The 20,860-nt window shown below is 41.9% G+C and overlaps 1 protein-coding gene across 33 annotated transcripts in view; it reads right to left on the reverse strand.

Moving 5' to 3' along the window:
* Positions 1-20,860, reverse strand: part of APBB2 (amyloid beta precursor protein binding family B member 2) — a 379,613-nt gene that overhangs the window by 278,458 nt on the left and 80,295 nt on the right. For 25 of the 33 annotated variants that reach the window (XM_060417055.1, XM_060417048.1, XM_060417040.1 and 22 more), the window contains one exon: positions 18,745-18,900. The exons of the other annotated variants lie outside the window; for them this stretch is intronic. The gene's annotated coding sequence lies outside the window, so the exon portion shown is untranslated. The remainder of the gene's footprint in view (positions 1-18,744; positions 18,901-20,860) is intronic. 33 annotated transcript variants of the gene reach the window in all.

Consider the following 20,860-nt stretch of genomic DNA (forward strand, 5'->3'; position numbering starts at 1 on the left):
TTAACTACTCCTGCCTTGAAAGGAAACCAAAGGCTTCCAGTGCCCCAGGACATCACAGAAGTTGCTGAAAGCAGCAGTTTACTGAATAGTACTTCTGTGTCTTCAAAGTTTTAATATGTCTAACAGTGGAAAACTAAAACCATTTAGATCAAAGAGGCTAAAAAAAAAAAAAAAAATCAATGCTTCCTTTGTTTGTTTTTAACCAGAATAACCAAAACTGAATATAGTTCACCAAAGTATTAAATTTCTGTCTCACTGTAATTTTCCTTCTGTGTCCAACTATACAAGAGACTTTTAAAAAACTAATAAAATGTTCAATCTTACCATCAATAATAATATGCTTTGAATTTTTCAGAAATGAAAGATAGGATTGTGAGTCTCTCCAAACCCTTTCTTGGGTGTCCAGTGGCATATATTATAGGCTTGCTCTTCTGCATTCGTGAGAAAAGTGACCAGGGAATAGCAGAGGGAATGAGGGGAGGTGTGTGTGTGTGCACGCCAAGCACTGAGCCACAATATATCTGTGGGCGGGGTTAGAGCAGAGGAAGGTGAGCAACAAAGCTGGCACTCTTAAAAAGTGTCATCGGTGTTCCTAAGATCTAAAATTCGACTTGCCCCTCCACTTTTCCACTCTGTTCTTTGCTGACAATATGCTTCTCAGAGGAAGCTGACAATATGCTTCTCAAAGCAATACCGAGGCAAAAGAACAAAGCTGAAAGCATAATCCTCCCAGACGTTAGACTATATTACAAAGCTACAGTAATCAGAACAGCAGAGTACTGGCATAAAAACAGACATCAGGATAAACGAAACAGAATAGTGAGCCCAGAAATAAACCTCACCCCTGCAGCCACTGTTCTACTCTCTCATTTTCTCTTTTTGAGTCCACATTTATGTGATACCATAGAGTGTATTTGTCTTTCTTTGTCTGACTTATTCTACTTAGCATAATATCCTCGAGGTCCATCCACGTTGTCACAAATGGTAGGATTTCCTTCTTACTCAAGGCTGAATACTCCTCCACAGTGTGTATGTATATGTGTGTATGCATGTATACATATATATGTGTATATATGTGTAATCCATGTAAAATATCTTCTCATCTTTAGCTATTCATCTGTTGACATACATTTAGATTATTCCATATCTTGGCTACTGTGACTAATACTGCAATGAACATGGGAATGTAGATATCTCGTCAAGGCCTTGTTTCAATTTCCTTAGGATATATACCTAGAAGTGGGATTGCTGGATCATATGGTAGTTCTATTTTTAATTTTTTGAGGAAATGTCATACTGTGTTGTACAGTGGCTGCACCAATTTATATGCCAACCAACAGCGCTCAGGGTTTCCTTTTCTCCACATCCTCACCAGCACCTGCTGGTGCTTGTCTTTTGGTAACAGCCATTCTTACAGATGTGAGGTGATTATCTCACTGTGATTTTGATTTGTATCCCCCTGATCATTAGTGACAGTGATCACATTTTCTTGTATCTGTTGGCCTTAGACCTTCATCACCTCTAGTTCAAAATTGGGAAAGGAGAATTTCAAGCCCGTATGTTGTCACTTTGCTTGTTTAACTTATATGCAGAGTATATCATGTGAAATGCCAGGCTGGATGAAGTACATGCTGGAATCAAGATTGCTGGCAGAAATATCAATAACCTCAGATATGCAGATGACACCACCCTTATGGCAGAAAGTGAAGAACTAAAAAGCCTCTTGATGAAGGTGAAAGAGGAGAGTGAAAAGGACGGTTTAAAACTCAACATTCAAAAAATGAAGATCATGGCATCCAGTCCCGTCACTTCATGGCAAATAGATGGGGAAACAATGAAACAGTGAGAGACTTTTTGAGGCTCCAAAATCACTGTGGATGTTGACTGCAGCCATGAAATTAAAAGACGCTTGCTCCTTGAAAGAAAAGCTACAACAAACCTAGACAATGTATTAAAAAGCAGAGACATTACTTTGCCAACTAAGGTCCGTATGGTCACTACGATGGTTTTCCCAATAGTCATGTATGGATGTGAGAGTTGGACCATAAAGAAAACTGAGCGCCGAAAAACTGGTACTTCTGAGCTGTGGTATTGGAGAAGACTCCTGAGAGTCCCTTGGACTGCAAGGAGATCAAACCAGTCAATCCTAAAGGAAACCAACCCTGCTATTCATTGGAAGGACTGATGCTGAAGCTCCAGTACTTTGGCCACCTGATACGAAGAGCTGACTCATTAAAAAATACCCTGATGCTGGGAAAGATTGAAGGCAGGAGGAGAAGGGGATGACAGAGGATGAGATAGTTGATAGCATCCATGGACATGAGTTTGAGCAAGCTCTGGGAGATGAAGGACAGCTAAGTGTGTCATGCTGCACTCCATGGGGTCACAAAGAGTCGGACATGACTGAGCAACTGAACAACAAAAACAATACCTCTTATGCAGCCTTCTCTTGCCTCTAGCTCTCTTTCCCTTAACTTTCTTACACTGTGGTTATTATCCTGATACACTATATATTTATCAGTTTATGGCCATCTCCTCCCATGAGAATGCATGGTCCCATGCAAGTTCAATCCCTGGGTTAGGAAGATCCCCTGGAGAAGGAAATGGCAACCCACTCCAGTATTCTTGCCTGGAGATTCTCATGGATGGAAGAGCCTGGTGGGCTACAGTCCATGGGGTCGCAAAGAGTCAGACACAAATGAGCAACTTCACTTTATGCCTCTTGTTTGAAAAATGGGTAGTGCACAGTCTGCACTCACTAAATTTTTGTTATAAATGATTTGGTTAGGGAAAAATAAAAAGAACTGCTGGTCTGCTTTCCTAATGACTGCAACTAAATTTCCAGTGACCAAGATTTTCAATGGCCATCTTTAGAGATGCTATGGAAGGAATTCTATAAATTAAAAGGTGAGTCTACATGAGGATTTTCTAATATAATTATTATAATAATTTTTTAAAAAATGAATAAACCTAACTGTTTAAACCTGAGTGGCAAAGGTTTTCCATAAAGCACCAGAATAAGCGACTTTCACTCTGCAAGCCACAGACAGTCACAATTACTCAACTCTGCTGCTGCAGGATGTTAACAGCCAGAAACAATACATCAGTGAATAAGCACAGCTATGTGCCAATAAAACTTGACTGATAAACACTGAACTATGTATAACTTTCACAGTTCACAAAATATTACTATTCTTTTAATTTTTTTCAAACACGTAAAAAATGTGAAAACCATTCTAGAGCTGTGAACCATATAAAAACAGGCTGCAGATCAAGATTTGACCTCTGCACTATAAGTTTTCCAATTTACATCCTTTCTAAGGGTGGTTTTTGTTTTGTTTTTTCTACAAATGAAATACATTCTGGCCCATGAATCTCTTGGATATATAGTCTACAATTAATTAAGCATGGAATAACTGCTTTTGTTAAAGAGTAATAAGCTGGATAAACAGTTTATTTAGCTGAATAAAGATTCCTAAGGCACCTTTTCAGGGCTGACTTTCTACACAGATTTTGGTCATCTTCAAATGCCAGCTCTGTCACCATCTTTTCCCTTATCTAAGTATTTTCATTTTTCAGCCTGTTTTAGAAATTTCAATATGCTCCTTCTTCCTTTACAGAGAGGGGAACTGTAACCAAATCTTAGGACAGAGGGGAGAGTGGCTTCCCAAGGATTTGAGGCAAGGTGGATTCCAGTACAATGTTTCTTGATTAAGTGTACAATGTGTTGCTCAAACTTTGCTTGCAAGTACTCTCAAACACACTCTATTGTGTGGGCCCTGGAATGAGAACTATTTAGATTGCAGGTGCTACTAGCACTCAGGGTCACCTGTCCCCATGAGCCATAAAAATTTACTGAAAATGCCAGGTGGGCAGTAACATAGCCAAAACATGTTATTTCATAACTTAAAGCAGACGATTTTCAGTTCCTTTCATTTATAATGATAGCCTCATCTCACTTACATAACAGAAATATATGAAAAGAAGGAATCTGAAGAAGCACTCTTCATGCTATCATTCAGAAATGTCAGCCAACACAGGGAAGAAGTGTATTAACATCAAGCATGCCTACTGGACCGTGGACATGCTGTAGAGGATGGGAATACTTTATAATAGCCCTTCGGATGCTCTCAACCCAATCAAGAAAGAACTCAAGAGGAAAAGTTCCCACCCCCTACGTTCTCTGAGCATAGGAGACATGGAACAAAACTCACTGATTACATACTCCACTTGCCCTACTCATTGTGCAAGCAGATCTACTGGAATGTGGAGTGCAAATTTTTTCAGTTTTCTGCAATGCCTCTGGTGCTCTGCTTCTCAAATTTCCCAGTAAATCAAATTCAAACAATCAGGCCAAAGGAAGCCAATGGTTTTCCAACTCCTACTGTAAGCAACACAGCCTACAGACTGACTCTGAAAACCACGGATTAAATTAAGCTTCGCTTGAATTGCAAGATGCCAGAGACGGTCTCCTGAGAAAGCGGACTTGGCTTGAAACCCTGGTGTCTTACACACAGGGTCCAATTCACAGCAAAGACGGCCGTCCACAAAGCCTCCCCGTCTTCCCAGACCTCTCCTCCATTCTTCAAAGCTTGGAATACACATATCAATGAAGTTGAGACATCAAATCACGTAAAGTTGTAAGGTAAGCGCCTCCGCCTCATCTCACACTCTTCATCGAGTTCTTGAGGGAAATGGCAATGCAGATGAGGGAGACGGCTTCCAGCAAAAATAATCAGAAGTGAATAAATACACCAAGGAATCACCACTGTAGCTGCCTGGCAATGCCATGGGCATTTAGAGCGATACATTCTGTTGGGGAATAACCAGGGGCCCGGGGAATCACCCTCTCCCAGACATCCAGACTGTGATGCTGAAACCAGGTGATGGATGAAGTGATGGTGAGGACACTTCCCCGAACTAGCCTGGCTTCTGCCCATGTTAGTTTGCTAAGGCTGCCCTAGCTAGCCACTATAGCTGGCATAGCTTACACGACAGAGATCTCCAAGTCCAAGATCAAGGTGTCACTATCAACAAAGCTGCTCTCTTCTAAGGCCTCTCTCCTCGGTTTAGACGCTATTTATTGCCCTGGTCTTCTCACTACACGTGTCTGTGTCCAAATTTCCTTGTCTTATCAGAACACCAGTCGTAATGAATTAAAGTCCACCTCCATGACCTCATTTTAACTTAACTGCTTCTCTAAAGACCCTATCTCCAAACATACAATCACATTCCAAAGTACTGAGGGTTAGGCCTTCAACACAGGAATCTTGGGGGGACACAAGTCAGCCCCTTGCCCTGCTGGAACCACTGCTATGGCAGGGCTCTACTTCCATTCATTCTGACCAGTGCCAGAGGCTTGACAATAAACCGATAACTCAATTCTCACTATTCTGGAAATTAACTAACTTTCTTTATAATGAAAGGATGTTACATTCAACAATGTCCCAGTACCACTCTCATTTTTATAACAACAAAAAAACAGTATATAATCTTCACTGCCTTTATAAAATACTTTGTCACATACCAAATACAATCATAAAGAAAAGTCATTGGCAATGGGTCACACTAAGCCTCAGCTGCTTTTCTTTCTTTCTTTCTTTCTTTTTTAAGCAATTTGCACTGCAACAAAGATCACCACAAGAAAACATCAGGACACTCAGTTGACATTTATCATAATGGAAGGCAAGTGTGAAAAAATACATTCTCACTTATTTCATGTATACCTTTTCATGCAGACAATTCATGTCTTTGCATGAAGGATTACTTACTGCTGTGTTCATCTGTGCTGCCAACTCTGGATAGCAAATGGGTTAAAAAAAATAACACTAAGTGTTGTATACCTAAAACTAATTTAATATTGTAAGAAAACTTATACTTCAATAAAACACACATGCACAGACACATACTGAAATCAAGACTTCTATTCAAATGAGGTGTGTGGCCAGGAATATCATGAGTGAAATGTAACATTTAAAAATCCTGTATCTAACTGATTACCAACTGAGCTACCAGCTACCAGCTCACTTGGTAAAGAATCCACCTGCAATGCAGGAGACCCAGGTTTGATCCCTGGGTGGGAAAGATCCCCTGGAGAAGGAAATGAATGGCAACCTACTCCAGTATTCTTGCCTGGAAAATCCCATGGACAGAAGATCCTGTCCACCAAATTTGGTAAACCACGAAATGATTACCCAAGCTCTTTTTAAAAGAAATACCAAAACCAGCATCATTTAAAGGTGTTTTAATATCAATTTAAGCCTCACCAATTTCTGACCTTATAACTGTTTACGTCCTCCAAATTTAACTATGTTATTTATCAATTCCATAAACATTTACTGAGACTGTACTATTTAGCAGGCACCATTCGAGGTGCTAGAGATACGTCACTAAACCAGATCCCTGCCCTCATGGAACTGAGTCTGATAAGATACACACATCACTTCCCCTACTGTTCTGCAAACACATTTTCCTTCCCAACTTCCCCGATTAGGACATGGGAATCTGTAGCCTCCTAACTTCCCAAATACAAAACCTTGGAGCTATCTTGTATTTCTCATTCTCCATCACATCCCTCCTGGGATCTCCAGTGGCCCCTTCCAACCTTGCCTCCTCTACTTGCCTTTCTTAATACAGACAATATTACCACCTCCAAGCCCTGGCCATCAGCCCTCTGCTCCTCATCACTCACCAAATGCTGTTATTTCCACCCCTGGGATCCCTCCCCAGTCACTTTCAACCTCTCCACTCCATCACCACAATCCTGGTCATTCTTCTTCTCAACGTACATCACATCCTCTCTAGAAGATGAAACCTCTAAAGCAGGACAAGTGATCTTCTCACCTTTTATCTGCACTGTTACTTGTGTTTGCTCAGAACTTTGGACACACTGTATTAACTCAATGTTTTGTATTCCTGGCCGTCTCCCCGCTAGACCATGTGCTCTGAGGGCAGGGCTTCTTATTTTCTTTAATTCTCAGTGACAAACATGACAGGCCAGTAGACAGTGTGTGCCTCTTGAAAGCCACTTACTCATCCATGCAGCAAGTCATTATCAGGCACCCACTCCCCACCAAGCAACTATTCCAGATGATGGGGATATATAAGAAAATACAAACCCTCAAATCCCTGCCTTTTGCAATTTATATTTAAGCAAATTCCTATCGTACAAATTTATGTTAGAGTGAGGGAGAAAGATAATCATTTTAAAATGTAAGTAGGCAATGTGTTATAAAAGAATAAGCTCTATAGGAAAAAAATAAAGAAGGATAAGAGGGATTTGGGGAGGAGGGGCAGGAAGGGCAGGAAAGTTTGCAATATTCAATACCATCAGGGTAGGCAGGTAGGCTTCACTGGACGGTAACATCTAAGCAAAGGTTTACATAAGAGAGAAAGTTCATCATGTGGGTACCTGGGGGAAAGGATACAGGAAGAAGAAAGAGCAAAAGTAAAAGCCCTGAGGCAGACATGTGCTCAGTGTGGTCAAAGGCCAGTGTGGCTGGAGTAGACTTAGCCCAGGGGAGAACGTGAGGTGATGAGGTCCAAGAGGGAAGGAGGGGGCTCGTTATGGAGTTGGTCAGGTAACCGGAAGGACTTGCATCTTTCACTGTGAGGACAAAGAAGTCATTGCAAGTTCTGAGCAGAGGGGTGCCCTAGAGTGACATGAGTCTGAACAGGATCACTCTACTGAGAATAGAGAGAGAGAGGCGAGCACAGAATCAAGGGAAGAAGTGAAGAGGCCCCTGGAATGACTCAGGCAAAACAGCATGGCGGCTCAGGTCAAGGTAGCAATGTGGCTATGTTCTGATGGCTGAGTCAATAAGGTTTCTGACAGACTGGCTGGACCTTGGAAAAGTGTTTCTTTTCCTGAGAATAACAGTTAACTTCACTGAGAAAAACAAAGCCCCAGCTGAGACCCTGCTCCTTACCCTTGACGGCTGTGAAAGTCCAGGATTCGTTCTCCCCATGCTCAGGTCTCGCCTCTCCTGTCATCCTTCAGGTGGCAGGGGGGACTGGAGCTCAGGATGCTGCCCCATCACGGCGTTACCTGCTCAGAGTGCATCCCCTTTCGGGCACAGACCTGCTCCAAGGCCCTCCACCATCTCCTCGCGTGCTCAGCCCTCTCTCAAGGCCTCAAACCTTTCCGTCACCCTACCTCTGCCCTCCATCGCCCTCCCTGACCCCCTACAGTGCCCTGAGCCTCAGGCTCTGGCTGCCCCCTCAGGTTCCCTGCAGGCCCCATCTCCTCTAGGACTTCTCCCCAGGATGGTATGGCTCATGTTGGTTTCTACCTCCTCAGGGTTCCTGTGGTCTTTAGCACTTGTACCAACCATCCACATCACACTGGCCCATCTAAACTGTGTGCTCTGAGAAGCCAAGAGCCACGCCACAAGCTTCTCAGGCCCCCCCCCCCCCCCACCTACTCTACAGGAAGCAATAACACTTGCTGACAAAGTTCATCACAGGGGAAAATCCAAGAGGATGATGTTCGAATTATTTTAAGTGTACTGTTAACATCTGAAAAGTGGGAGGAGTCACAGAAAAATCCAGATATATATCTTTTCTCAAAATATGACAAGATCACTGGAAGATCAGGCAACATTGGCCCTTGTTCCTGAATAGCTGAGTGAAAGCAGAGACGTTACTTTGCCAACAAAGGTCTGTCTAGTCAAGGCTATGGTTTTTCCAGTAGTCACATATGGATATGAGAGTTGGACTGTGAAGAAAGCTGAGCGCCGAAGAATTGATGCGTTTGAACTGTGGTGTTGGAGAAGACTCTTGAGAGTCCCTTGGACTGCAAGGAGATCCAACCAGTCCATTCTAAAGGAGATCAGTCCTGGGTGTTCTTTGGAAGGAATGATGCTAAAGCTGAAACTCCAGTACTCTGGCCATCTCATGTGAAGAGTTGACTCATTGGAAAAGAGTCTGATGCTGGGAGGGATTGGGGGCAGGAGGAGAAGGGGATGACAGAGGATGAGATGGCTGGATGGCATCACTGACTCGATGGACATGAGTCTGAGTGAACTCCGGGAGTTGGTGATGGACAGGGAGGCCTGGCGTGCTGCAATTCATGGGGTCGCAAAGAGTCGGACACGATTGAGCGACTGAACTGAACTGAACTAAACTGTGCCCTTTTTTCCCCCTTTATGCTCCAGTTCACTTGCTTACTTTTCTGTCAGGTCCTGGTAGGCACGTGAGTTTCCAATCCCCATACCAGGCACTGGTTACCCTGAATTTTTAAAATATCAAGTTCTTTTGGGAACTGAATATTAAATGAAGGTAGTATTGGTTTTTCTCACTCATGATATACAGTGACAAACATGTTTAGGCTTTTCTATATTAAAAAAATTACATTAATTCTATACATACACCAATACATACACATATGTACTTTGTATTAACCTTCTAACAGATTACAATTTCTATACTCTGGTTCAAATACCTTCCAATATAGGGGGGAGGGTATAATTCTTGTGGTAACTAAGAGTAAGAGGGTCAGATGTCAATACAGAAGCTATACAGAAAGAAAGGAAGACAAGTTAAAAATAAATAATACTGATGAGCTATTTATCAAATCATTTCAGGGGAAAAAAGTTACTAAAATTATTGTGGAAACTAGAAAAATTTCCATGGCTTTATAGATTTTTAAAAATAAAAACATCAAGGATAAGAGACTGAAATATGTACAGTTAAGGGATGTTAACAATGGATTTGTTCTCCACACCACAACTGCCTACATGCTAAAGAAAAATTGTTATCTTTCTATTATTAAATTTCAGCATCCAAACTAAGACCACAGGAGGCGAAGTGAAAGTCGCTCAGTCATGTCCACTCTTTGTGATCCCATGGGATTCTCTAGGCCAGAATACTAGAATGGGTAACCTTTCCCTTCTCCAGGGGATCTTCCCAACCCAGGGATCAAAGCCAGCTCTCCCATATTGCAGGAGGATTCTTTACCAGCTGAGCCACAAGGGAAGCCTAAGAATACTGGAGTGGGTAGTCTATCCCTTCTCCGGGGTAAGTCACACCATAAAGAAATGGATACAAAGGTTTCCAGAGCACCTTACTAACAGCAGAAGAGTCAGCAGTTACTGTTACTGGAAGAGTTTAGGGGAGTCACCTCCTTTGACCTATGATTCCTGTCTGGGGGATTTTAATTAAGGGGAAAGCAAAATCTAGACACAGAAGTCAGAAGTTACTTAACAGGCACCCTGGCTTTATCTGTGCATCAGTCATTACTTCTAGTCCAAACAGGCAGGCCTTTCTTAGCAAACAGCTCTCCTGATTAGCAATCAGATTTTGGAGACTTCCACGGCCACCTCCAACCTTGTGGTCTGAAAAGCAAATACAATTCAGTCCAAAGCTCATATTTAAAGCAAACAAACTGAGCATAAGAGTACACTTTCAGACACACTTCAGCACGATGGGATTCTTTGTCCTTCAAATCACATTTGGTAAATATCTTTCTCTTTTTTCATTCTCAACTCAATGTTTTAACTAAAAAGCTTTCAGGGGAACGTTCGCTGTCTTAGCATATACTTTACCACTCTGCCCATAAAAATTACCTATCTCTTCTGCATGTAAAGAGGCAAGAAAAGGGGGGAAATTTACAGTGTTTTAAAAAACATTCAGTGAGGTTTTATAAACTGTGAATGGTTATGGTCATGATCATATACTGCCCAGCAAGCTCTTTATTCTTGTTTAAAAGGAAAGAAAATGAATAAGTGAAAATGGCTAGAAAACTCAATACAGAAAAGAAAAGTTTTTCAGTGTAATAACAGTACATATTTTTCCATGGGGAACAAGATGTAAGTACCATTAAAACATTTATACAAAAGGAAATGGTATTCACACGATTTGGAAAAGATTTTTTTCATTTTATATAGATAAATGCACACATGTATATATTCAAGTATATGTGTGTATATATATGTAAATGATAAAATTCCAAATTGGCACACATATAGAGCTCCTCCATTCTTTACAAATTACAAATAAGCTATGAGAGTAAAACTTGTACAAATATCTTGGCACAGAGTTAACAAAACCTATATGAAATTGCTGGTGATTTTAAATTTTGAAATATGTTACCAAATTGCCCTCCAGTGGCATCTACTTTATAAGATAATTCAATCCCAAATAGCAGTCCCTTTTCTGCATATAATGTAAGTATTACAACTGACCTGCTTTGTCTCAAACCACATCACGGAACTGCCAGACAATCAACCCATCATAGCACAAGTCACGCTCTTCTAGACAACACAGATTCTATAAATGAAACCAGAAGCATCATGGATCAAAGCTGGAGGCTGGCAGTCACAGCTTCGCAAGAGTGCCGCGCAGCTGACCTTTTATTTTTTTCTCCATTCTTTGCCTAAGACACAACTGCAGGAACGGGTGGGTAGGGGCAGAGAGATTACCATCTCCTAGGTGTTTATCCTAGTGTGCACGGGATGCTGTGATGAAACACCACAGACTGGGTGGCTTACAGACAGCAAAAACATATTCTCTCTCACAGTCCTGGAGGCCGGGTGTCCAGCTCGAGGTGGCAGCACAGCCACCATCTGGTGAGGGCCCTCTTCCCGACTCACTGCCGGAGTTCCCACGGTGTGCTCAGATGGTCGAAGGAGCCAGGATGTCTCTGGAGCCTCGTTTATATGGCAGTAATCAGGGCTCCAGCCTCATGACTTAAGCACCTCCCAAAGCCACCACCTCCTCATACCATCATCTCTGGAGGTTAGGATTTTACCATGTGAATTTGGGGAGGGGACACATTTATCAGGACTTCCCCAGTGACTCAGTGGTGAAAGAATCCGTCTGCAGTGCTAGAGACTCAGGTTCAACTGCTGGGTCTGAAAGATCCCCTGGAGTAGGATATGGCAACCCACTCCAGCATTCTTGCCAGGATAATTCCATAGACAGAGGAGCCTGGCAGGCTGAAGTCCATGGAGACCAGAGCAGTACTCAACTATGAATACTAGCAGATGGAAACACTGGAAGTCTGAAACCATCATAGAGTTGAACACCTTGATCCCTCCTCATGGTCAAATGCCACAGAGCATCCATGGCAGACACTGCCAAGAAGCTTGAAGCTCCCCAGACAAGAAGTGCAGAGTCAGGGTCAGGGATAGTCGGGGATAGCCAGGGAAGTCCAGGATGGCATTCTCCTTCCTTCCTTCTCTAAGTAAGCTGCTTGGGAGTGTCTGATTCCCTCAGCTACCAGATACCTCCAGGTAGCTGACAGCAAGTTGACCGAGTATGTGGCTAGGCCACATATCTTGGCTGTAAAATCATGGATAGACCTCCAAACAGTTGCGCATTTTTATTTCTGCCTCTGAGGGTCTGATTAGGTACTTTCCTCAGGTAAAAAGCCTTGAAAAACCCCCATCCACGGACAACCTCCCACCTACCTATTTATCAAAAATAACAAAATGCCACTTCTCCAGATTAATCTACATCCATGTTAACCACTCTCTACTTGGAAATTCCAAAACATCCTACTCATATAGAACTTTGGGCCTTTATTACCTCATTAGTTATAATAATGATGAAAGATATACAAAGAGAGACACATAGAGTTTTGTACAGACCAACCACTTTGTAAGCTGTGCAAAGCTTTTTATTTATACAGGTATATCACGAAATTTGAGAAACAAGTTTAGATTCAAATTTAAATCAGTAGCTGGGAGACCTGGATAAAACCATTCGATCTCTCAGCTCCAGAGCATCTTCATCTGTAAAACAGGTAATACTGTCTCTCTTGTAGGATGCTTGTGAGGATTCTCCCCGCCCCATCCAGTCCCACCAAGAGCCGAGAAAGTGCTTAAGTCCTCAGCACACTAGACAAGCTCAATAAAGTGTTAGCTCTCCCACAAGGGCTTGTATTCTGGCTATCTCTCCCCTAGGATACTTCATTTTGTTCCCTCCAGCAACTACCAAAGTTGACTTTCTTAATACTGTTAACAAGTTCATTTGGAATTTAACTGAATTGCACTGAACCAAGTAAAATTAATTCAGCATCTCTTAGCACTCACAAATTAATGCCTGCTTCAAGATCAGTAGTCATTTTTCATCCAACTTTAGAATCAGCAAGGGCCTAAAGTCACGGTTGGAACTCCAGACTTTCTATTTCTGAGATAAGGCTCTGGTAAAGCCACTAATTGCCTCTTACCTGCCCAGGCACTGCCACTGTCATACTTGAACCGGACACCAGAAAAGAGCCACAGCACTCACAAACTATTTACAACCTAAAGTCATCAAGAAAACCACTAAGACACCAAGCATGGACTAGTTACAAAGACTCTAAATTCTGTCCTCAAAGGGCCTCAACAGCATGAAGAATGCAAGAAAAACTGTTTCCTTTAATTCTTAAAAAGAACACACTAGCGAACTATATGGAGAAGGCAATGGCACCCCACTCCAGTACTCTTGCCTGGAAAATCCTATGGACAGAGGAACCTGGAAGGCTGCAGTCCATGGGATCGCTGAGAGTCGGACACAACTGAATGGCTTCACTTTCACTTTTCACTTTCATGCATTGGAGAAGGAAATGGCAACCCACTCCAGTGTTCTTGCCTGGAGAATCCCAGGGACGGCGGAGCCTGGTGGGCTGCTGTCTATGGGGTCACACAGAGTCAGACACGACTGAAGTGACTTAGCAGCAGCAAACTATATACAGCAATTTCCTAATGAAAGCTAGACTGCTGTTGATATTTGTTTTCAAAATAAATTACTGGTTTGGACACTGTCTATGCAAAAACACCCAATAGACTTATTTTTGTTCATAAATGAAGATCAATTCTTTTTGAACAGTAATAATTCGGAAACTTGAGAAGTTCTAAACAGTTACCATATCATGTATATAGGTCATATTCAGACAGTATCATCAGATTAAATGATTCTTTCACTATAGATCATTATGGAACTGAGAAACCACTGCTTGTTCTTACATCAGTAATTATACTAAAATAAACGACAACTGACTACATGTCACCGGAGTACGGTACCTTTGAAGGCCTTTAAAGGAAACCTAGTAACTTACAGGTTTTTTAAAGACAAATATAAAGACACACAAAAAATCAAAAGATGCAACATTCCAAATTCAATTAATATGTACCTTTACCATAAACATCTTCATTGGAGGTTTCACAGGAATGCGGTTTCTCCTAATGAAAGCCAGTTCCAGACATGCTCTTCATTCTTGCACCAGCCTCACCAAATGTGACCACACTGACCTGATTTTGGCTTTATCTGCAACCATAGTATTATAAGTAAGCAGGAACCTTCACAAATGTAATTGTACCACAACTCCAACTGCAGCAGCTCAGTCCCTTCAAACCTCTAACTTCAGACTGCGTAAGGCTCCATTCAAACTAAAGGGCAGTTCAGAAGTTACCTTCACTTAGCCCTACTGTGTTTCAGTTCCCTAAGAAAAGCAAGACCAACAAGGCCACAGCCTCCTAGAACATTATGCTACACTCCTCAGAGGGTCATTCATCCTTCTGTGAGTAGGTCACAAGGATTTTTTAAAAGGACACCAAAGAGAAAGAAAACACTGAAAGGAGTGACCAGGTTAAAAAATTCTTGATACCCATTTCCAGGTCCTAGAGAAATAAACAAAAGCTTACCTATTGTTTTTTTCTCTTAAATGAAAATAAAAAGAGTAATTCCATGTTGCTCTGTGGATGTCCTTTTATGAAGTGACCTTATCTACCAAAGGACTGCAAAGAAAGCAAAGGGGCCAGGTAACAAACACGTCAGCTCCACACAGGTGGAAATGAGAAGATTACAAAGAAAGAGCAGGAAGCAGATAAGCCATCCTGGAGAACTGAGCCCTCCGGAAAACAGGAGGCAGGGCTTGACCTACTAATGGAATTGCAGAAAACATGTTCTAAATCTAATCGTGTGATTTTAAAATCTGATTAAAATCCAATAACAGATGTCTGCTTTTAGCTAAATGACAGGGAGGAGAAATGTCTCTGAATCTCACAAAGACAAAATTAATATTTTTTCACATTAAAAATAAAAGTCAAAATTATAACTTTACTAGAAAACAAAATAAAATGGCCAACTAGAATCCAAACATCACAATAAAGCACTTTTTTCCTTTTCTGATCTTTATGCATTCACAATTTTTACAAAGTCATAACTAAAGAAGAGATAAAAATTTGCAGTCCTTATGTTTCTAATATAATTAATGTCTTCACAGCAAGCAGTCTATTGAGAACCATACCAACAAAAGGCAAAAACAGCACACTTAAGGATAAAAGTGTAGGCTGCAGTCCATGGGGTCACGAAGAGTCAGACACGACTGAGCGACTTCACTTTCACTTTTCACTTTCATGCATTGGAGAAGGAAATGGCAACCCACTCCAGTGTTCTTGCCTGGAGAATCCCAGGGACGGGGGAGCCTGGTGGGCTGCCGTCTATGGGGTCGCACAGAGTCGGACACTACTGAAGCGACTTAGCAGCAGCAGCAGCACTTTATATTACAAAAAAGGCCCAATTTGCATACAGCATAAAACCATACTATAATCCCCAAACCAAGACATTTTAATTGACAGTTTTCATTTAGTAAAATAATCATTTTATAAATTTTATCTTTCTTTGTGTAAAGACTCAATTCATATAATCATTAATGAAAACACTTTAAATTCTTGAAATAATATACCAAATATGTAAATCCTTTAGTCAGTAATCATTGGTAATGATTAAGACAGATGTAATCTTACCTGCCTCCTGAGAAACCTGTATGCAGGCCATTAAGCAACAGTTAGAACCAGACATAGAACAATGGGCTGGTTCAAAATTGGGAAAGGAGTACATCAAGGCTGTATATTGTCACCCTGCTTATTTAACTTATATGCAGAGTACATGTTGCCAAATGCCAGGCTGGATGAATCATAAGCGGAAATCAAGAATGCCAGCAGAAATATCAACAATCTTGGATATACAGATGATACCACTCTAAAGGCAGAAAGTGAAGAGGAACTAAAGAGCCTCTTGATGAAGGTGAAACAGGAGAGTGAAAAAGCTGAGTAAAAACTCAACATTCAAAAAACTAAGATCACGGCATCTGGTCCCATCACTTCATGGTAAATAGATGGGGAAACAATGGAAATAGTGACAGGTTTTATATTTTTCAGTTCCAAAATCATTGTGGATGGTGTTGACTGCAGCCACGAAGTTAAAAGACACTTGCTCCTTGGAAGAAAAGCTAACCAGTGTATTTAAAAGCAGAGACATTACTTTGCCAACAGAGGTTCGTAGAGTCAGAGCTATGATTTTTCCAGTAGTCATGTACGGATGTGAGAGTCGGACCAAAAAAGAAGGCTGAGTGCCAAAGAATTGACGCTTTTGGATTGTGGTGTTGGAGAAGACTCTTCAGAGTCCCCTGGACAGCAAGGAGATCAAAACAGTCAATCCGAAAGGAAATCAACCCTGAATATTCATTAGAAGGACTGATGCAGAAGCTTCAATACTCTGGCCACCTGATGCGAAGAGCTGACTCATTGGAAAAGACCCTGATGCTGGGAAAGATTGAAGGCAAGAGGAGAAAGGAGTGGCAGAAGATGAGATGCTTGGATGGCATCACTGACTCAAAGGACATGAGTTTGAGCAAACTCTGGGAGATAGTGAAGGACAAGGAAGCCTGGCAGCCCACGGGGTCATAAAGAGCTGGACATGACCTAGAGACTCAATAACAACAACAACAGGGCAAAGAGTATGGAAACTCCACTTTCTGCTCAGCTTTTCTGAAACCTATAACGGCTTCCTCCAAACAAAGACTATTAATTTTTTTTAAGTCAAATAAGGTCAATTATAAAAAACACAAAGTAATAATCATAAAGCCCAACCTTGAGAAAAGGAAACAAATCAGTAAAGTTCATGATGCCTTTGGAATTCTGCTTACACCAGAAAGCCAACTTATGTTTTTGGTGAGAAGAGCAGCTGTTCCCCTCTGGTGTTCAATTCTGGACAACTTTTTGATAACCTCTCATTTGGCTGCTCCCGAAACAATTGTGTTTACAGTAAATACCAAGATTCTACTACTGGTGAAACTCTGAAATTATCTTCCTTATCTGCAATTAACTATAGGCTCTGGAAAGCCTCCCTTTCTTTCAGACTCAAAAAAGCAAGTAATTGAATTAAATATAGTTCTAAATATGTGCCTGTTCCTCCTCTGTGAAATAACAGCTCTCTCTGCTAGTCTCTTTCCAAGCCAGCAGAAATAATAATAATAATAATTCTGCATCTCTTTGACTCCCGCAGAATTTTGCTCTTACCTCTGGTGACACACTTTGACTCTGTGGGTCAGCTAGCCTAATGCTGATCTGATCTGGCCTGTCACTGCAAGCCCCTGAGGACAGGGGCTGAGCCACGGTCACTTCATGCGAAGACTTCACACTGAAAGGTATGGCAAATCAGGATGTTTGGGGATATAAGTGATCAACCCCAAATTCAAACTACCTAGCTAACCTTCTGGGAGAGTGAAACTGGAGTTGCTGGCTTTGGGGGCTGCGGGTCTGGGGCCACCCATGGTGGGTGCAAGGTGGGTGTCTGTGTGCATGTGGCCCCCCCTAGCCCCATTCCCTTTCCGCCATCAGCCTACTCTGATCTCCTCTATGTTGACTTCATTCTCAGAAAGGGTCTTCCTACATGGTAGCAAAGAGGGTCACTAGCAGCTCCAGCTTAAGAAACCCACAGATAGGAAAAAGCTCTCTGCAACAGTTTCATAATTCCATACCTCCACAACGGATCCTTGTGACCCTGACTAGCCAAGCTGATGTCACATGCCCGCGACAGAGGCGATGGAGTCATGGCCTCCTCTGACTACATGGGCTAAGAACAAAGCAAGGGTGACTGATGGCTCAGGGGAAATCTGGATGATTTATTGAAAGGAGGAAAGAGATGCTGGGTGGGCAAAGCCAACAGACACTCACTGCTTCACAGGCTCTGAAGACCACTGACTCATCCCCTTCTGCTTATTACGTGTAATTCCCTTCTACTTATTATGTGTAACCAGCGAACACCGAATACAAAGTGTTTTCAGTGTCTGTCCCTGTATGATATTCTTTCTCAGAATGAATTCTTTCCCATCTTACTGCCACGTGTGAGGCAGGCTATGCACTTTCCTTCTCCTGCTTCACAGTGAGGCTATGTTGCGTTTAGTTACAGTCCTATTGTTTTCAGGACATTTCTTCTCCTTTGTCCTGGGTATCTTAACACCAAGTGCACACATTGTTGAAAAGGAGTGTGTTGCTAGCTTTTGCTTAGAGAGAGATTTAAGATTAGGTAAAAATTTGCCAAGCAAACCAAAGGAACACACACAGAAGTACCCTGCCTCCCTCAAAATGCGGCAGGTCTCCGCAATCCACCCTTCCTAGTGTGGAAACACACGAGGGCAAGTCCAAGCTTTCTCCCCAAATAAGGCCAAGATCAAGGAGTAATTATGGGGGACCTCTGGTTGTGGTTTGTTGTACATTTGCTAAGCTTAAGACCTTCCTCTGTTCTCTGTGAGAGAGAGGATGGGACAGGGGAGGGAAAAGAAAAGAAAGGAGGATAACTATACACCGTATACAGAAGTTTGCCAGGCTGTCTGCCATTTGTACGATGGCCAGGAATCCCTCAAATAACTGGGGATGATTATTTAGGATTGTCTCAAAAACACTCCATGAAATAACAAAACCACCTTCCCCATGTGACCCAATCCACTTTACCCAGCCTCTCTCATCTTATACCAACCTGATCTTGCTTAAGTTATCGTCTGTCTCAGGCTTTCACAGGAGCTTTCTTTTATGGATTTTCCATCCAGCAAACGTTTCTGTTCCCCGACTGGGCAGGTCCAACCACAGCATGCTTGGCTACGGACGGCAGCAGCTCACCCACAGCAGCTCCAACCTGGAGGGGGTTGAAGGCCGGAATCCATTAGAGGAATTCACAGTCACAAACACTCTCTCTCTCAGGACTGTATGTCTGGCAGGAGAACCCCCAGCATCATCCAAATGTTTAAAATCATTAATGAACAGAGACAACAGTTTACAAGGTCTCCTAAAGATACCTTACAAGTTTGGGTTATTCTGATGGGGAGGACTGAAGTGTTTAATTATTACTAAAAAGGTTTGGCCAAAAGCTTATGCTCTGTTTGTGGAAAATTTAAAAGCCAGATGTTTTAATTAACCACAGAAAACACAAGCTACAACTAAAATTTCATGAACACACTGATCTGCCCTGTGGAAAACCACAGGAATGTTCTGGCAAGGCTCGGACTGAATTCTTGGGACACAGAGGGCTGGGATCATTCCCCTTAGGAACCTGAACAGAAAATTAACTTGCTCAATATGTTTTTAAAAAGTAAAATGAAACCCAGATTTAATCTCAATCAAATACAAAAGCATTTCAGGACTTCAAAGGGCACCACCAAAAGACACACAAGGGAAAGGTCACAAAAAATTCCAGTGTGGTTCAGAATTTAGAATGTATTTTCAATGCAAAGTAGATAGTATAGCAGAAAAGTTCACAGGCTAAATAACCCAAAGGAGAAACTAATCATCTTTCATTTCCTAATACAGGAAAATGATATATGAAAACCAGTATTCAAGTGAATCATAAATATTATCAAGTGTATAATATGTTCAGGCAAAAGGAATCACTTAACTATCCTGCTTCAGGCTAAACCTGCAGCTTGGCCCACACTAGCTACTATGCTTCAGCTTAAAGAATCAAGGCATCAAGAAAAACTGCTAAAATAACTTAGGCTGACTGAATTCAGAAACAGAAAAATGAGGAAATCTTATAAGAGCAATTAGTGAACAATTAAGAACAGATTAAAGTCTTTGTTCAGTTCAGTCGCTCAGTCGTGTCTGACTCTTTGCGACCCCATGAATCGCAGCACCCCAGGCCTCCCTGTTCATCACCAACTCCCGGAGTTCACTCAGACTCACGTCCATCAAGTCAGTGATGCCATCCAGCCATCTCATCCTCTGTTGTCCCCTTCTCCTGCCCTCAATCCCTCCCAGCATCAGAGTCTTTTCCAATGAGTCAACTCTTCGCATGAGGTGGCCAAAAAACTGGAGTTTCAGCTTTAGCATCATTCCTTCCAAAGAAATCCCAGGGCTGATCTCCTTCAGAATGGACTGGTTGGATCTCCTTGCAGTCCAAGGGACTCTCAAGAGTCTTCTCCAACACCACACTTCAAAAGCATCAATTCTTTGGTGCTCAGCATGACAACAGGAAAAACCATAGCTTTGGACCTTAGTCGGCAAAATAATGTCTCTGCTTTTTAATATGCTATCTAAGTTGGTCATAACTTTTCTTCTAAGGAGTAAGCATCTTTTAATTTCATGACTGCAGTCACCATCTGCAGTGATTTTGGAGCCCCAAAAAAATAAAGTCTGACACTGTTTCCACTGTTTCCCCATCTATTTCCCATGAAGTGATGGGACCCAATGCCATGATCTTCGTTTTCTGAATGTTGAGCTTTAAGCCAACTTTTTCACTCTCCTCTTTCACTTTCATCAAGAGGCTTTTTAGTTCCTCTTCACTTCCTGCCATAAGGGTGGTATCATCTGCATATCTGAGGTTATTGATATTTCTCCCAGCAATCTTGATTCCAGCTTGTGTAGCTTCCAGTCCAGCATTTCTCATGATGGACTCTGCATATAAGTTAAATAAGCAGGGTGACAATATACAGCCTTGACGTACTCCTTTTCCTATTTGGAACCAGTCTGTTGTTCCATGTCCAGTTCTAACTGTTGCTTCCTGACCTGCATACAGATTTCTCAAGAGGCAGGTCAGGTGGTCTGGTATTCTGTCAAATATTGATTCAAGAGAGAACAAAACATATGTTACCTTCAGATAC

The sequence above is a fragment of the Ovis aries genome, chromosome 6, assembly GCF_016772045.2.
Source record: "Ovis aries strain OAR_USU_Benz2616 breed Rambouillet chromosome 6, ARS-UI_Ramb_v3.0, whole genome shotgun sequence".
NCBI classification, from domain to species: domain Eukaryota; kingdom Metazoa; phylum Chordata; class Mammalia; order Artiodactyla; family Bovidae; genus Ovis; species Ovis aries.